The 15,991-nt window shown below is 39.1% G+C and overlaps 1 pseudogene; it reads right to left on the reverse strand.

Annotated features, from left to right (window-relative positions):
* Positions 1-346: 346 nt before the first annotated feature.
* Positions 347-13,395, reverse strand: LOC130019962 (ornithine decarboxylase-like; annotated as a pseudogene).
* Positions 13,396-15,991: the final 2,596 nt, after the last annotated feature.

Here is a 15,991-nt window from a genome sequence, read left to right on the forward strand (position 1 = left end):
GGGATTCCCTGTGATATCCAGGTTTATGGTTTAAACAGGAATGAGAATTCCCATTCATAAAACACATTCAAAGTGAGCGGTGTGGATGGACACACGAAAAATTTACCAATGCCTAATTATTTCAAGATACTTTATTTTTAAAACAGATAAGGACACTAAGCTTTAATATTCCCATTCTTCCAATGCCCAAACTACAAATGCTTGCTCTCTAGCAGCTGAGGGGACACTCTTTAGTAGCATGTCTAGAAAGTGAATAAAACTCTATATTAAAAAGTATTCAAATAGTTTCCATAGGAACAAGATCAGTGCAACCTACCTCTTGGTCTTCATAATGTTCCATCTGTGCCAACCCTCCCTGCTTACAAAGACATTTCCAAACTAGCAGTAATTAAGTTAAATGGTCCCCCAAATCCCGCAATTCAAGCTAAACTTGCAGTGAAGAGCTATAAAAGTAGAATCTACACATTAATACTAGTGGAAGCACAGGCTGTTGGGAGCCTCTTTTTGCCACTCTCCCACGCACAAGACACAGACAGAGCGCTGACATCCTGCTCCTCTGTGTCTGAGGACTCACAGCTCAGGATCTGCTTCATGGGTTTGTTGCCATGTTGGCCCTGACATCACGTAGTGGATAGTGGGCCTCTGGAATCCGTCGAAGTCAGAGTCGAAGCAGCAGCAACTGTGTATGCACCCATGTTTTCAAAGAGTATCCAACCACACACATGCATCTCGGGCAGGTCACAGCGCTCAACTATACAATCCAGGCCATCATATGTCATCCCCCATATGCCGAAGGAGTTATAATTCTCATCTGGTTTGGATCTCTTTTGCAGAAGAGGCTTCACGTGTACATGGTCATAAAGGATGCAATAAAATGATCCATATACTCCGTGATTCACATAATACATAAAGGTCTGCTCACTTGAATCATCTTCATCATCAGAGCCCATCTATACCTTTATAACAAGATTTTTAGCAATGATATTAATTGCAAATGTGATTGCTGAGGCAATATAGTATCTTCCCGGCTCAGCTATAATTCTCACTCCTGAGTTAGAGGAAAAATACTTGTCAAGTGCTGGGTTGATTACATTGGTGGTGATCTCTTCAAATTTAAGCTTTACATCCTCAGATCCAGGAAAACCACGACCAATATCAAGCAGATACATGCTGAAGCTAACTTCAGGCTCCGTGTCAAAGGCACAGTGAGCATCAGAAATGGCCTGCACAAAGGGCTTAGCATCAGTACAGACACTGCCCACATGGAAGCTGACACCAATGACATCAATGTTCAGTTCTTTTGCCCATTCCAAAAATAGTCTGTTGTTTTTTTGGAAAACCAGCATCAAATTGAACACTGAGTGACAAATTGCTTTGGAATCATCTGTGGCAATCCGCAAAATCAACTTTGCCTTGGTATGTCCATTTCCTCCATAACCCAGCCGCTGCCACACTCCAGACTGCTTTACAGATGCTCAGGCCATGACTCATGCATGAGTGAAGTCCCACAGAACAGGTAAGCAGAGCTCTGCAAACTTAGACTCCAGGCTCAATGGGACCTGGGAACATAGATCCTCTGCCTGCTCCCACCAATCTCCTGCGACCCAGGAATTAAACCCTTAAACCCCATCCTACCCTGCCTTGCCTGGTTCCACCAAATTCCAGCCACCCAGGAAAAACACCCAGAAGCCCTATTCAACTGATACCAGATAAATACTTCATCGGCAGACCTCCACTACCTCCACTACTTCCACTACCCAGTCGCTGCCATTTTCCGACCGCATGCCCATCATAAGACACTTAATATCCATCTTTGAAGATTACTGTACCATATTTGATGGGGTTCAAATATGGATTGAACCATGGGAACACCTGAAAGGGTTATTAGAAGCCGCCCTAAAAGCCTTTATCCCTCTCGGAGAGCCTGGCAAGCTACTGAGAGTATCCTGTCTGCATGGCAGAGCCTGGCAAGTTATCCGTGACATATTCGATATGCTAAAACCAGTAAATACCATTGGTCTCATTCTCCTAACCCTGAAAGAGCCACCAATAAGGCAGCATTAAGAAGTATGAAGAAGGAAAGGCTGATAAAATCTCAAAGCCAAAGTAGTCTGGAAAAACAAAGGAGGACAAAAATGACTTTCTGTACTTTCAATGCACATATGCTGATGCTGGTATCAGATACATCCATCAAGGACCAGATGGCGCAAGCGTGAAAGATAAAGTACAACATCATTGGTCTGGCCGAGATGAGAAGGCATCAACCACATCATGCCATTTTCAACACCGGAGAAGGACTGTTCCTCGGAAAATGTGAAAAAGAGGCATCGGTGGTGTCGGTGTCCTTGTCAACACAAACTTGGCCATGAGTATTGATTTATTCAAATGCCTAACAATCCGAATCGGAAGATTACATTTGAATAGATGTGACTCACTGCCAGCAGTTTCTATCTTCATTTTTCTATGCATCAACTTCCAATTATAATGAAGAAGAAATTGAGAAGCTCTACATGGAGCTGGAGAAGTGTTATAAAGAAGACCACACCTTCTATGAGATCATTGCTGGTGATTTTAATGCGAATATAGGACCAAGAAGATCAGTGAAAGAACTCAACATCAGGACCCATGGCCTAGAATGAAACGAAGAGGGTGAGAAACTGTCTGAGTTCATCATGTCAACAAAGATCATCCATGGTAACTCACAGTTCCAGAAGGCCGAATCTAATCATTGGACATGGGAGTCTCCCAGTAGACAGTTCCATAAGGAAATTGATCACATCATATTCAATCGACAGTTTTGCCTGACTGGTATTGCTGTTGTCCCAAAATTCCAAACGGGATCAAACCACCGTCTCCTTTGTGCAAAATTCTACTTCACAGAGCAGGGAGAAATAGTTGCAAAGTTTAAGAAGAGAACTCCCAGAATGACCACCAACTGGGAGCTCTTTGTCACTATTGCGGCAACATGGGAAGATGCCATCATTGACAACACTGAGGAAGAATGTGATTGACTGGTTCAATACCTCCATGACTGTGCAAGGAACGCTGAGAGACAGCAACAAAAAGACACCTGTCTTCAAAAACTCTTGAGTTCATTTGCTAACGTGGCTTGTGGCTTGGCGCAAGCCTCAAGCAACCACAAGCAAATGTCTGAGCTCACAAAGTAGTGCAGAGAAGCAATAAAGGAAGACCTCAAAGAGAGAAAAGCAGCAGTGCTGACAGATGTGGCAGAAGCCAGGAAAAGTATTCCCAAAGCCCATCTGTCTTTCACCAATGACAAGACCAAGAAAACTGCCCTCTGGTGTCCTGATGGATATATCACATCTTCCAGAAGGGCAATGGAGAAGATTATCCATAACTTCTACTCAGATGTCTTTTATAACCATGTCCACCTGCCCACATACCAAATTCGGCAGAAGGATATGTCCATCCCAACGTTCTCCCTACTGAAATCTGACAGGACATTTCATCAGGAAAGAAGCAAACAGCCCCTGGCCCAGAGAAGGGTAGACCTGAACATATGAAGAAACTGCCGTCAGTTCTCATCAATACACTGGCTTGGCTCTTCACACACTATCTGTCTGAATGCATGGTTCTGTCCCAATGGAAAACCAGCAGGACTGTACTACTGTACAAGGAGGGAGACATCCACGACATTGGCAACTATTCCAGGACATGCCTGTTGTCTGTTATCTACAAGGTGTTCACTTAAATCATCTTGACTGGGATTGGCAAAACACTAGATGAAGCACCACCAGATGAGCAATTCAGTTCCGAAAAGGATTCAGCATGATCAACCATATCTACATGGTAACCAAGCTCATTGAGGTTTCTTGGGAGTGCAAGATGCTGCTCGGTCTGATGTTCATTGATTTAAATAAGGCCTTTGATTCTGTTGAGCCTGAAGTAACCATCGAAGCTCTAACCAAACAGGGCATTCAAACTATATGCATCAGGATCTCCATGAGCTGTATCACGGATTCACTACCAGGACCTCCCCATTCTACAAGGAAGTGATCATCCATGTCAAGAGAGGGGTTCGGCAGGGTGATACCATTTTGCCGAAACTCTTCAGTGTCACCCTCGAGAAAATCATGTAATGGCTGGAATGGGGAGGAATGGGAGTGAATATAGATGGTTGGCAACTACACCACCTCTGCTTTGCTAATGACATTGTTCTCATAACACCAAACATTAGCCAAGCGGCACAAATGCTGTCCGACTTCGACCGTGAGTGTGGAGAGGTCAGACTACAGTTGAATCTCACAATGTTTGTGAGAACTGCTCCATTCACTGTGTATGGAATAAACATCTCCAAATGCAACAGTTATGTGTACCTAGGTCGAGAAGTCAACATAACAAATGACCTGGCACCTGAGTTGTGCTTGAAGAAGAGAGAGGCTTGGAACGCCTTCTAGAGAGTCAAAGAAATAGCTAAGAGGCCAAAGAACCTCCGGCTCTGGGAACATCTCTTTGATTCCATTGTACTTCCTCATTAACATATGCCTCAGAGACCTGAGCCCTAAGAAAACAGGATGAGAATGCTATCTGGGTCTCCCAAAGAGGAATCAAAAGAGCTATGCTTGGAGTATTACACTTCACTCAAATGAGAGAAAGAATCTGGATTTCTGACCTCTGTTGACGATCAAGAATCAGGGATACTGTCTTGTTTGCCAAGGTGTCGAAAATCAGATGGGCTGGAAATGTAATGTGATTTGGAAATAACCATTGGACTAGACCCTTTAGTAACTGGATTCCATGGAATGTCAAAAGCGCGTAGTTGCGATGGTTAGACTTCTTCATCAAGACCCTGAGCGATCGTTTTGAGGCTCTTTGTGTTCCTGGAGCAACACTAGCACGCGACAGGGACGAATGGAGATGCTACTGGAGCCCACTCGAGAAAATAGATGAGTAACATGAGGTCAAGTGATCAAGTTATCAAGTTGTTTTCAAAACATATTTTCTATTTAATATGATTATTTTAATATTCACTAACAACATATATAAGAAGTTCTCTATTTTCAAATTTTGTTTATTTGATGGGCATGTTACACCCAATGTTGCTCAGATCTTACTCCTGTCTTTGTGCTTGGGAATCACTACAAACGGACTTGACAGGTGCTATAGCCTGCTTCATGCAAGGGAAGTGCCCTGCTCATTACAACCTCCAATGATTGCCATGTAAATTCCTTTATTTATATGTTATACATAGTATAAATAAAACTCTGTATAATAAGTGTAGTTTTACATATACGATACTTTCTGAATAAACTCACTTGGTATAAAATTTCTTCTTTTTGAAGTTCATACAAGTCTAAATATTATTAATAAACTGCCATACCACCCTGAACGTGCCCGATTAATAAACTGGTCACAGTTAAATTTGGTGAATATTTTAATAAAAAATAAATAATTAAATTGGTTCCTTTGAATTTTTCTGTTATTTTAGCTGCAGTCACTTATCCTTTCTGTATCCACTTACAATTCTCTTTTACTCCCACAAAATATCCATAATATTATATTTTGTCTAATTTAGTCTTAACAGATTTCTTCTGAATTCTCAACTTTGATTTTTCACTGGATCTTTTTGCCTCGAACACCAAATTATAGTCTTATTATGAAAATAAACCACTGCTGCATCATGTTCTTCTGAAGGACACATTCACATGTGCTTTTGTTTGTGAGAATGAAGCTCTTCCTTCACAATTCTTCTGCTCCATTGTGTTTGTTTGCATTATTTAACATTTTATTTTCTAAATTGGAAGTATGAACATGTTTTCTTTCAGCCTTCTGTTGTAATCACCATAAACTCATACTTTAATGAATTGGAAAGTTTCATATTCAAATTTAATAAATGCTTTGAGGGAAAGATCTAAATATCACTTTTACTATAGCCTTTGAGCTTTAAGTAACATTAAAATATTACTTTTCAAATAATTGTTAGGAACAAAAATTTGGCACATGGCAAACAACTCTTTCCAACAGAATTTTATCCTACATCTGTGTTCTCACACCATGTGTGTTTTCCTCTTCCTAGCAAATTGTTTATACCAAATATAACTTCCAATAAAACTGAGTACATGTGCTATAAAGGTTCTGTATAAAAAGTTGAATCAATAGCTCTATGCTCACTTTGTGTGTTGGAGGCCTGCATTTGATCCCTGGCATTGTATAATCTCTCAGCACTGCTGAGAACGACATCACACACAGAGCCATGAGTTACTTCTCAAAATAACTAAGTATGACAAAGAAAATGTTTCATTTTATACTTCATATTGTTGACTTCTAAAAGGTCTCTTTCCATGACTACTGTGATTTTTATCAGAATTGCTATATAAATTAGAATCTAGCTTGCAATTTCACAAAACTGTAGGAAAACTAGACTAATAAGCATTATTTAGCATTTTTATATTACTTATAGCAGAACAATAAAATCATGATAAAATATGTCATTGTACAGTTTCATTTATATTCAATTCATCCTGGAAATATTCCATTTACTCCTGTATAATGATTTTCTTTTAAAAGGATAGATACTGTGAGGATTAATCAAGGGGCTCATACCTGTAGTTTTCGACACTGATAATTATAAGCACTGAGGAAATCTAATAACATAAGAATTTGGAGAGAAATATTATTGAAAATTATTTTTAATGTAAGAAAGATAACGTGTCTTGCATTTCATGAAGCTGACCAGGGTCCAATTCCCAATTACTTGTGTGGTCCCTTGAATACCAGTAAAGTGATTCCTGAGCACGCAGCCTGTGCACAGCTGGGTGTGGACCCACTGATATTTCAGAGTAAAAAAATTGTTCGCTGATTTTGAGAATAAAAAAAAGTTTTACTCTCAATTTTATTATCTGTTTAAAAAAATAAGTTATATTAGTTAGTGAAAACAATTTACTCCTTAAGCTTTCCAGCAAAAAAAAAAAACCTAATAGGAATCTCTTAATTGCTAGAATATCTTTACATATTAATACAATTAATCACTATCACTATCACTAGCACCCCGTTATTCATTGATTTGCTCAAGTGGGTGCCAATAACGTCTCCATTCATCCCTGTCACGTGCTAGTGTAGCCCGATGGCATATTGGGGGGATCTTCCAGTATCAGGGGAATGAGCACCATCATTGTTACTGTTTTTGGCCTATTAAGTATGCATGAGTAGCTTGCCAGGCTCTGCCATGTGGGCAGGATACTCTCGTTAGCTTGCTGGGCTCTCTGAAAGGGATGGTGGCTTTTAGCACAGCCTCTAATCACCTTTACAGGTGTTGCCAGTCAGGCATATATGCTGGCAGGATACTCTCGATAGCCTGTCGCATTCTCAGAGAATGAGAACTAGACAATAAAAGGTCGCACGGCCAAAAATGTGGCCATGTGCTTCCAGAAGCTTGGTTTTATAGTCTCTGGATCTTGGTCATTGATGGGGTTAAACGGCAGTTGGTGGGTGTAACTGTGAAGCTACTGGAAGATGGGTGATCTAGGTGGAGGAGGCCCAGTCCTGAACCGAGTAGGCTTGGAGATCTTAGCCCTGGATCCCAAAATACAATTAATACACTTATAAAATAAATATTATATAAAATTGTCTCTCAAATATTCCATTTATAAAATATATAAATCGACAAAATTATAACTTATAATTAGTCTATTAATAAAGTATATGTATTCATATTTATGTTACTTAAATTATTCTACATTATTATTCTGCACTTGGGCTGGAGCGATAGCACAGCAGTAGGGTGTTTGCCTTGTGTGCAGCCAGCCCAGCTGAGCTGGGTTCGATTTCTTTGCCCCTCTCGGAGAGACTGGTAAGCTATCGAGAGTATCTTGCCTTCACGGCAAAAGCCTGGCAAGCTAACCGTCACGTGTTCAATATGCCAAACACAGTAACAACAAGTCTCAAAACGGAGGTCTTACTGGGCCCGCTGGAGCAAATCAATGAACAATGGGAGGACAGTGCAGTGCTATTCTGCAACTGGGCTGGAGTAATAGCGTAGTGGGTAGAGCTTTTGGCTTGTATCAGGCTGACCAGGGTTCGATTCCTCCACCCCTCTTGGAGAGCCCGGCAAGCTACTGAGAGTATTCTGCTCACTTGGTAAAGGTGGCTAGCTACCCGTGACGTATTCAGTATGCCCAAAAGAGTAACAATAAGTCTCACAATGGAGATGTTACGGGTACCTACTCAAGCAAATCAATGAACAATGCGAGGACAGTTCTACAGTGCAACGGTGCTATTCTGCAATTATATATACTGATGTTTCTAATATCAAGCTGAAAATATTTTCTCAATATTTTTATGATGTAATGTACATCAATCACAAGAATATGTGTTTTAATTTTATTAAGTCAACTCTCTCAATAATTACAGTATTTAAAGATAAATATAGTATTTTATATTAGATTACTGTTAGGCTTTTATAATTAAGATAAATTATATAATGAAAATATTGCTATCAATATTTACTTGTTCTTTAAAGATGCATTAAGAAAAAGAGGCTAAAAGAAACTTAAAATTCAACAAATTGGCTACAAAACCTACACCTCCATGTACATTTAGTCATCTTAATTAAAAAATGCAAGAGAGTGCAAAAATGTTTTCTTAAATGGAAACACATTCCCTGCTCATGGATAGGGAGGATTAACTTTATCAAAACGGCAAAACTGCCCAAAACACACTATAAAAATTTAATGCGGTCCAATCAGAATATCCATGACATTTTTCAAAGAAATGGACAAAACACTCCTGAAATTCATATGGAACACTAAGCCCCCACGAATAGCTAAAGAAATCCTTGGGAAAAAGAAGATGGGTGGCATCACCCTCCCCAACCTCAAACTGTACTACAAAGCAGTAGTAGTTAAAGCAACATGGTATTGGGCTAGAAACTGACCTGCAGACCAATAGAGCAGAGTTGAATATTCTCTCACAGACCCCTAAATATGTGACCAATTAATCTTTGACAAAGTAGCAAGAAATGTGAAGTGGAACAAGCAAAGCCTCTTCAACAAGTGGTGCTGGGAAAACTGGATAGCAACCTGAAAAAAAAAAAAACTCTGACCTCCGTCTAATGCCAGGCACAAAAGTCAGATCAAAGTAGATTAAAGACTTCAATATCAGACATGAATCCATACCTTACATAGAGGAAAATGTAGGCACAACTGTCCAAGACATTGGAGCTAAAAACAACTTTAAGGATGAAACAGCACTGACCATGCAAGTGGAAGCAAACATAAATAAATGGGACTACATCAAACTAAGAAGCTTCTGCACTTCAAAAGAAACAGTGACCAAAATACAGAAAGAGCCCACAGAATGGGAAAGAATATTTACCCAATACCCATCTAATAAGGGATTAATATCCAGGATATACAAGACATTAATAGAATGTTTTAATAGAATTAATAGAAAGCTCCAAAACCATCATTTAATTAATAGAATTAATAGAAACCTCCAAAACCATCATTTAATAGAATTAATATGTTTTAATAGAATTAATAGAAACCTCCAAAACCATCAAAAATGAGAAAAAATGTACATAAGTTTCCTTAAAAAAGGAATACAAATGGCCAAAAGGCACATGAAAAATTGCTCCAAATCACTAGTCATCAGGGAGATGCAAATCAAAACAACAATGAGATATCATCTCACACCCCAGAGACTGGCACACATTCAAAAGAACAAAAGCAACCAGTGCTGGCATGGATGTGGGGAAAAAGGGACACTCCTTCAGCATTGGTAGGAATGCCTACTAGTCAAGAGTTTCTGGAAAACAATATGCACACTCCTTCAAAGACTAGAAATTGAACTCCCATGTGACCTCACAATACCACTTCTGGGAATATATCCCGAGATGCAAAAAAGCACAGTAGATTTGATATCTGTACCCATATGTTCATTGCAGCACTGTCGTAATAGCTCAAGTCTGGAAACATCTCAAGTGCCCTAGAACAGACAACTGATTAAAGAAACTTTGGTACATTTACATAATGGAATACTACACAGCTGTTAGGAGAGATGAAGCCATGAAATTTGCTTATAACTGGATAGGCATGGAAAGTATCATGCTAAGTAAAATTAGTCAGAAAGGGACAGTCATAGAAGTACTGCACTCATTTCTGGAGTATAAAACAACATAACATGAGGCTGACACCTTAGGATAGTAGATGCACGGGACAGGAAGATTGCTGTATAGCTGGAAGCCTGTCTCATGAGCAAAGGGGAGAAGGCAGCTGGAATAGAGAAGGAATCACTAAGAAAATGATGGTTGGAAGAACCGTCAGGATGGGAGATGTGTGCAGAAAGTAGATAAAGGAACAAACATAATAACCTCTCAGTATCTCCATTGCAAACCATAATGCCCAACAGTAGAGAGAGAATGTGGGGAATATTGTCTGCCTTGGAGACAGTGGGAGAGTGGGAAAGGTGGGGGTATACCAGGGATTTTGGTAGTGGGGAATGTGCACTGGTGGAGGGATTGGTGTCTGCTAATTGTGTGATTGTAACCGAAACATGAAAGCTTGTAATCATCTCAGGGTGATTCAATAAAATAAAAAAAATTCTTTTCCTGTACTTATAGTTTTGGGCTATAAAATAAAGAGAATATTATGATAGTAATGATTTTGATCATGTATTCAGTATACATGGAAGAGTGACTGACAAAAGTCTAGTTTCTTAACAATAACAATCTTATCTCACTGTACTTCAAATAACTCTTTATTAGTTAGTTAACAAAAATTAAAGAGCAAAATTAACAGAAATTTATTCTTTAACCAAATATATGTCAAAAGTAGAATCTTGACCTAACTTACAATGACCAATATTCATGGAGATGAACATATCAGAATTGATATGTTCTGACTTTTATCATAGCCAGTAGGTACAAATTATCTGGCATAAAGCTAATTTCCACATACAATTTTTAATAAGACAATATTATGTCAAAACTAATACTCCCTAAATATAATTCAAATAAAAAGGTTATACTTGGGCTGAGCGATAGCACAGCGGGTAGGGTGTTTGCCTTGCATGCAGCCGAGCTGTGTTCAATTCCTCTGCATCTCTTGGAGAGTCTGGCAAGCTACCAAGTGTATGTCACCCTCACAGAAGAGCCTGGCAAGCTCCCTGTGGCATATTTGATATGCCAAAAACAGTAACAACAGTCTCACAATGGAAACATTACTGGTGTCCGCTTGAGGAAATTGATGAACAATGGGAGGACAGTGCTACAGTGCTACTTAATTACTTTATTTTTACTAAATAGCATTATTTATGTGCATTTAGAATGAATTTATTTATAAATAAACCACAAGGGCTCCCTTTTTATATCAAGCCACAAACAGCAATAAACTAGTATTATTTGTTACAGTTATATGGGTTACCTGAGCCAGTAGACTGATTCCAGGAGGAAAATCCTCTAAGAGTTTCAACTATCTGGTATATTGTAGAATCACTCAAAGGTCTTTCCTTCACTACCCTGTTCCAGATGGGATGCCTGGAACAACAAGGAATATTTTAGTATCTTCCTTTGCCTCTCTGAAGCCCTCTCCATTCCTCTTTCTCCTTGCTTTTCTTTCTCCACAGCTATTTTATTCTCCAACACAATAGTTTTGTGAGCATAGTTGGGATCTTTAAATGGACCTGGCTTTCCTCATAGAATGTATTCTAAAGAAAATAAGTACAAACTGTAATTTTTACTGTCCTTTTTAAAATTAATGGTATATATAAACTACGTGGTTGTTATTACTGTTTCATAATTAATTTTGTTTATAATTACTCACTGATCATCAGCACCTTAAAAGCATCCTTTCAGTTTAATTGTGCATTTACAAATTGTTTTCATAAAAATATCCAAAATAATCAAAATCAATGAATTTTAACATATGTACTAAAGCAAGTTTTAAAGCACGGTTAAAATATAAAGCCCAGAAGACATTTTCTCCATCTAAATCAAAGACTTTTTATAAAATGGCCTCTTTGCCACTGCAAAAGTAATTTTCTAGGACACCTTCAGAGACAGAGGATTTTGCAGAGTGCATATATTTAACTTGTCTACATTCATGCTGTGTTACAGCTCAATTGCTTCTAGCGTTTTATATTTTGTCTTGATTTATGCAGTGACTGCAATAATGGAATCATTGAGGAATAAATCATTGATAATTTAGGTAAAATATGGTCATACATTAAGCATAAAATGTTTGCATAAAATAAAGTAATAATTTGGTACAGAATAATATTATTAATATACATATGCAAAATTATAATAAATACATGATTATTTAGAGCTGGACATAATGTGCACAATAGCAGAACAGCATAAAGCATAAATTAAATTGGAGAATTCCATCCTATAATCATTTTATATCTTCAGACTTAAGTGTATTTTCTCACACAAAATGATAATGTATGTAAATATACCCTAATTTTAATTGAAAAATTTAAAATAAACAATATACTTTGGGTAATAGGCTTTTCTTACACTATGTGGCACTGTATCGATAGTACTCATACAGTTCCCAATAACTTTTTTTTAATTTCCAAGAAATTGGAATTCTAAGAACTTTCAGTTCTTTTCTTTTCAATTAAATCACCATGAGCATCACAAAGCTATTTATGATTGTGTTTCAGTCATACAATGTTCCAACACTCATCCCTCCACCAATGTACACATCTCACCAAAAATACACAGTTTCCCTACCACCTCTCCCCTGCCTGCCTCTATAGCAGGCACCTTTCTTCTTTTTCTCTCAGTATTTTTATCCGGTACAGATGAAGTAACTTTTTCAAGTGAGTGGCAGCTTTGTGAAGGAGAATCTAACACATTCTGACCCCCAAGAAATCCTGGAGATTTCAGTCACAAAACCTGCAGAACTGAATTTTCAGCAGGTTAATATCCCCATGAGGTCCTTCTTGAGACAGGTGAATCTGCCTGGGGCATGGGGGCAATTTTCAGCAGGTTAATATCCCCATGAGGTCCTTCTTGAGACAGGTGAATCTGCCTGGGGCATGGGGGCAATTTTGGATTGCAGGTCAAGTGGCTACCATGGACTCTGTTTGGGTGGGCACTGGGTTAACCTGTACCCCTCTGATGTCCCCCAGTCTGCTCAATCTTGCACAGGTCCGAGATTAACTGTAGCTTTTGATCTATTTATGTGTCTCTGAAGCAAGCCTGATGAAAGAACTTGTATGGCTGACCCAGAGGTAGCTCATGGGCGTTGCTCTCACATACATCACTTTGGCTTTAATTTCTCAGGAAACGTGGTTCTAAGTCATTAGCGTCTGTCCAGAGACTCAGCGGCAACTTGGACATACCAGGAGTTCCCAAGGATCCATCAGGCTGCTGATGCACTTTCTTCTTTGGTCCAAGTTACCCTTCTGGTGGTGCCACATGCCCATGGGCTCAGTAGGATGGCTGCAGTGGCCTGCCTTGCAGGAAGGAGAACTGACTAGGCCTCTACCGTTGGTGCCACGAGGTCTGGGTGGGCTGCAGCACCAGTACAGCAGAGCCTCACCAGGGGCACAGGCCCCACCAGGGTCTCCAGACAGTGGTGAGGTCTTCCTCCAGAAGATGCAGTGGCTGAAGCAGACTGTTCGGGGGAGAAACGTGGCAGGGCTGCCCTGTCGGTGGCGAATCACTAGGGCCCCTGCTGGGAGCTCTGAGTGCTCCATCAGCTTCGGGAGATGCAGACTGCAGTGGTGCCCTGGTGAACTCCCAAAGCCCTATTCAGACACGTAAGACTCTTCAAGGCCCACAGCACCAAGATCTTTGGTAGCGCCATCTGCTGGTGGCTGCACCGCCGGCACCCTCAGTGTCCCCTCTCCAGGCCTGGCACTCAGCAGGGGCAGGTGATGGCCAGTTTCTTTGAATGGTACTCCCTGGGAGACAGAATTTCCAAGGCATCCAGTTTCACTCAAGCAGGAACTTTACAACACCCACTGGCTCTTCCAAGAGTGCTGAGAGCTGCTGTCCCTCCATAGTTCTGATGCTGGCCTCTGCACTGCCCTCTCCAGCAACTTTTCAGTACTCGGTCAAAGTCATCTGTAATAGAAAATTCCAAGGGTATTTTCAGAATTCTCGAGAAATCAGACTCATTAACTCTCTAAGTTGTTTAAAATTTCTGTTTTCTCCACTCAGAGGAGGTGATACCATTCTTGCACTCACATTTGTAACAATTATACTAGTAGACTTTCAGCATAGACCTGCTTAAAATCTGGTTGTGTATATGTTAATCTGTCTTCAGATATAAATTATAAGTTAGAATCTAGGTTCTGTGTAAACAAGGAGAAATAAAGTTGTGTGAATATTTGTATTAAGTTTGTCAAGCTACATATTTCACTAAGATCATTTATATTTAATTACATAATGATGATTTTAGATAAAGTTAAGTCTTATCAAAGACAGTCATCTTTATCTAAATTTAATGAGAATAGCCTAATTGGGGCCAGAGTAACAGTGGAGTGGGTAAGACATCCTCCTTCATTCAGCTTACCTGTTTCACTCCTCTATACCACATATGGTCTCTGGAATCACATCAGGTGTAATCTCGGACCAAAGAGTCAAGAGGAAGCCCTGAGCACAGCCAGGTATGTTCCCCAAACAAACACCAAAATATGTTTAAAAAGAGATAGGGAAAAATAACCTAATTATATTTACAGAATCATACTTTATGTGGAGGTTAGACTCGTGAAATAAAATTATCAGAAATTATACAAATCTAAGATGTTCCATTTTATTTACATTCTTCACTAGTGAAAAATGCATTTCATTATCCACTAAGACAAGATACTTCACACTAACTATATTTTCCACCACACAAATTGAATTAAAAAGCACTGTGCTGTAGCACTGTGCTCTCACTGTTCATCAATTTGCTCAGGTGGGAACCAGTAACGTCTTCATTGTGAGACTTGTTGTTACTGTTTTTGGCATATCGAATATGTCACGGGTAGCTTGCCAGGCTTTGCAATTTCCAAAATAAATGAACTATTTTGCTTATGACTGTTTGAACTTTCTTCAATTCATGTCCCATATAAGATCAACAAATGGCAAAGGCAATTATCTTCACTATCCCAGGAAGTAACCTACGAGGACCAGCTGCTTCAAATGGCCATGCTGAGTACCTCATCTCCAGGCAGAATATTATGCAAGGCTGAGTACTGCAGAACTGCTTGGCATGATCTTTTGATCCCAAAAAACTTGGGCAAGACCCCCTTAAGTTAAAATAAATAAATAAATAAATAAATAAAAACAGCAAAATGTAAAAACTGGATGTCAAACTTTAGTAATAACTTTCAATCATTTTCATATTTTCTTCCAGAATACATAAAATCATTCTGTCTAGAATCAAATGTAAATAAGTAACTTAAAATGACTTTTTTTCAAGATGTGTTTGTTGCCTTTGAATATACCAAATCATATTTTTCTCTGTAACTTATGATTCATTGCTTTGAGTTTTTGTTTTGTTTTTTAGTTTTGAGACCCCTCGCAGTGAGTCCTGGGAGCCTAGCCCTATCTCTGTCTCTGCACTTGGAGGTCTCTCCCAGTATGCTCAGGGACCATTTGTTGCCGGGAATCCAACACGACACGCACCTTCAATCCTACGCTGCCTCTCTTGTGCTGATTTATTATCTGTATTCTCTAATTTTAAATTAGATATGCTATTGGGATACCATTAATTTTTAGAACGATCTCACATCTTTTTAAGGTATTTGTCACTTACAGTTTTTCTAAATAAGATCGGAAAAGAAGTAATCAGAGTTTCTTTTCACTGTTTACAGAGCTTTAGAACTATTTTCATTATACAAATGACTTTACTTAAAAAAAACAGTGCAATATTACATAAACTATTAAATCATACACCCATGAAAAGTATTAACTTTGGCAAAATTTCCATGGTCTGGGGTACTTCATATTCTTTCACTCAAGTGAGTTTTCTGGCCAATAGAACACTGAGTAAAGCTCGAGGCCCTCCCGTTGATTGTCGATTTGTTC

The sequence above is a fragment of the Sorex fumeus genome, unplaced genomic scaffold (genome assembly GCF_029834395.1).
Source record: "Sorex fumeus unplaced genomic scaffold, SorFum_2.1 ptg000010l, whole genome shotgun sequence".
Lineage (NCBI taxonomy): Eukaryota > Metazoa > Chordata > Mammalia > Eulipotyphla > Soricidae > Sorex > Sorex fumeus.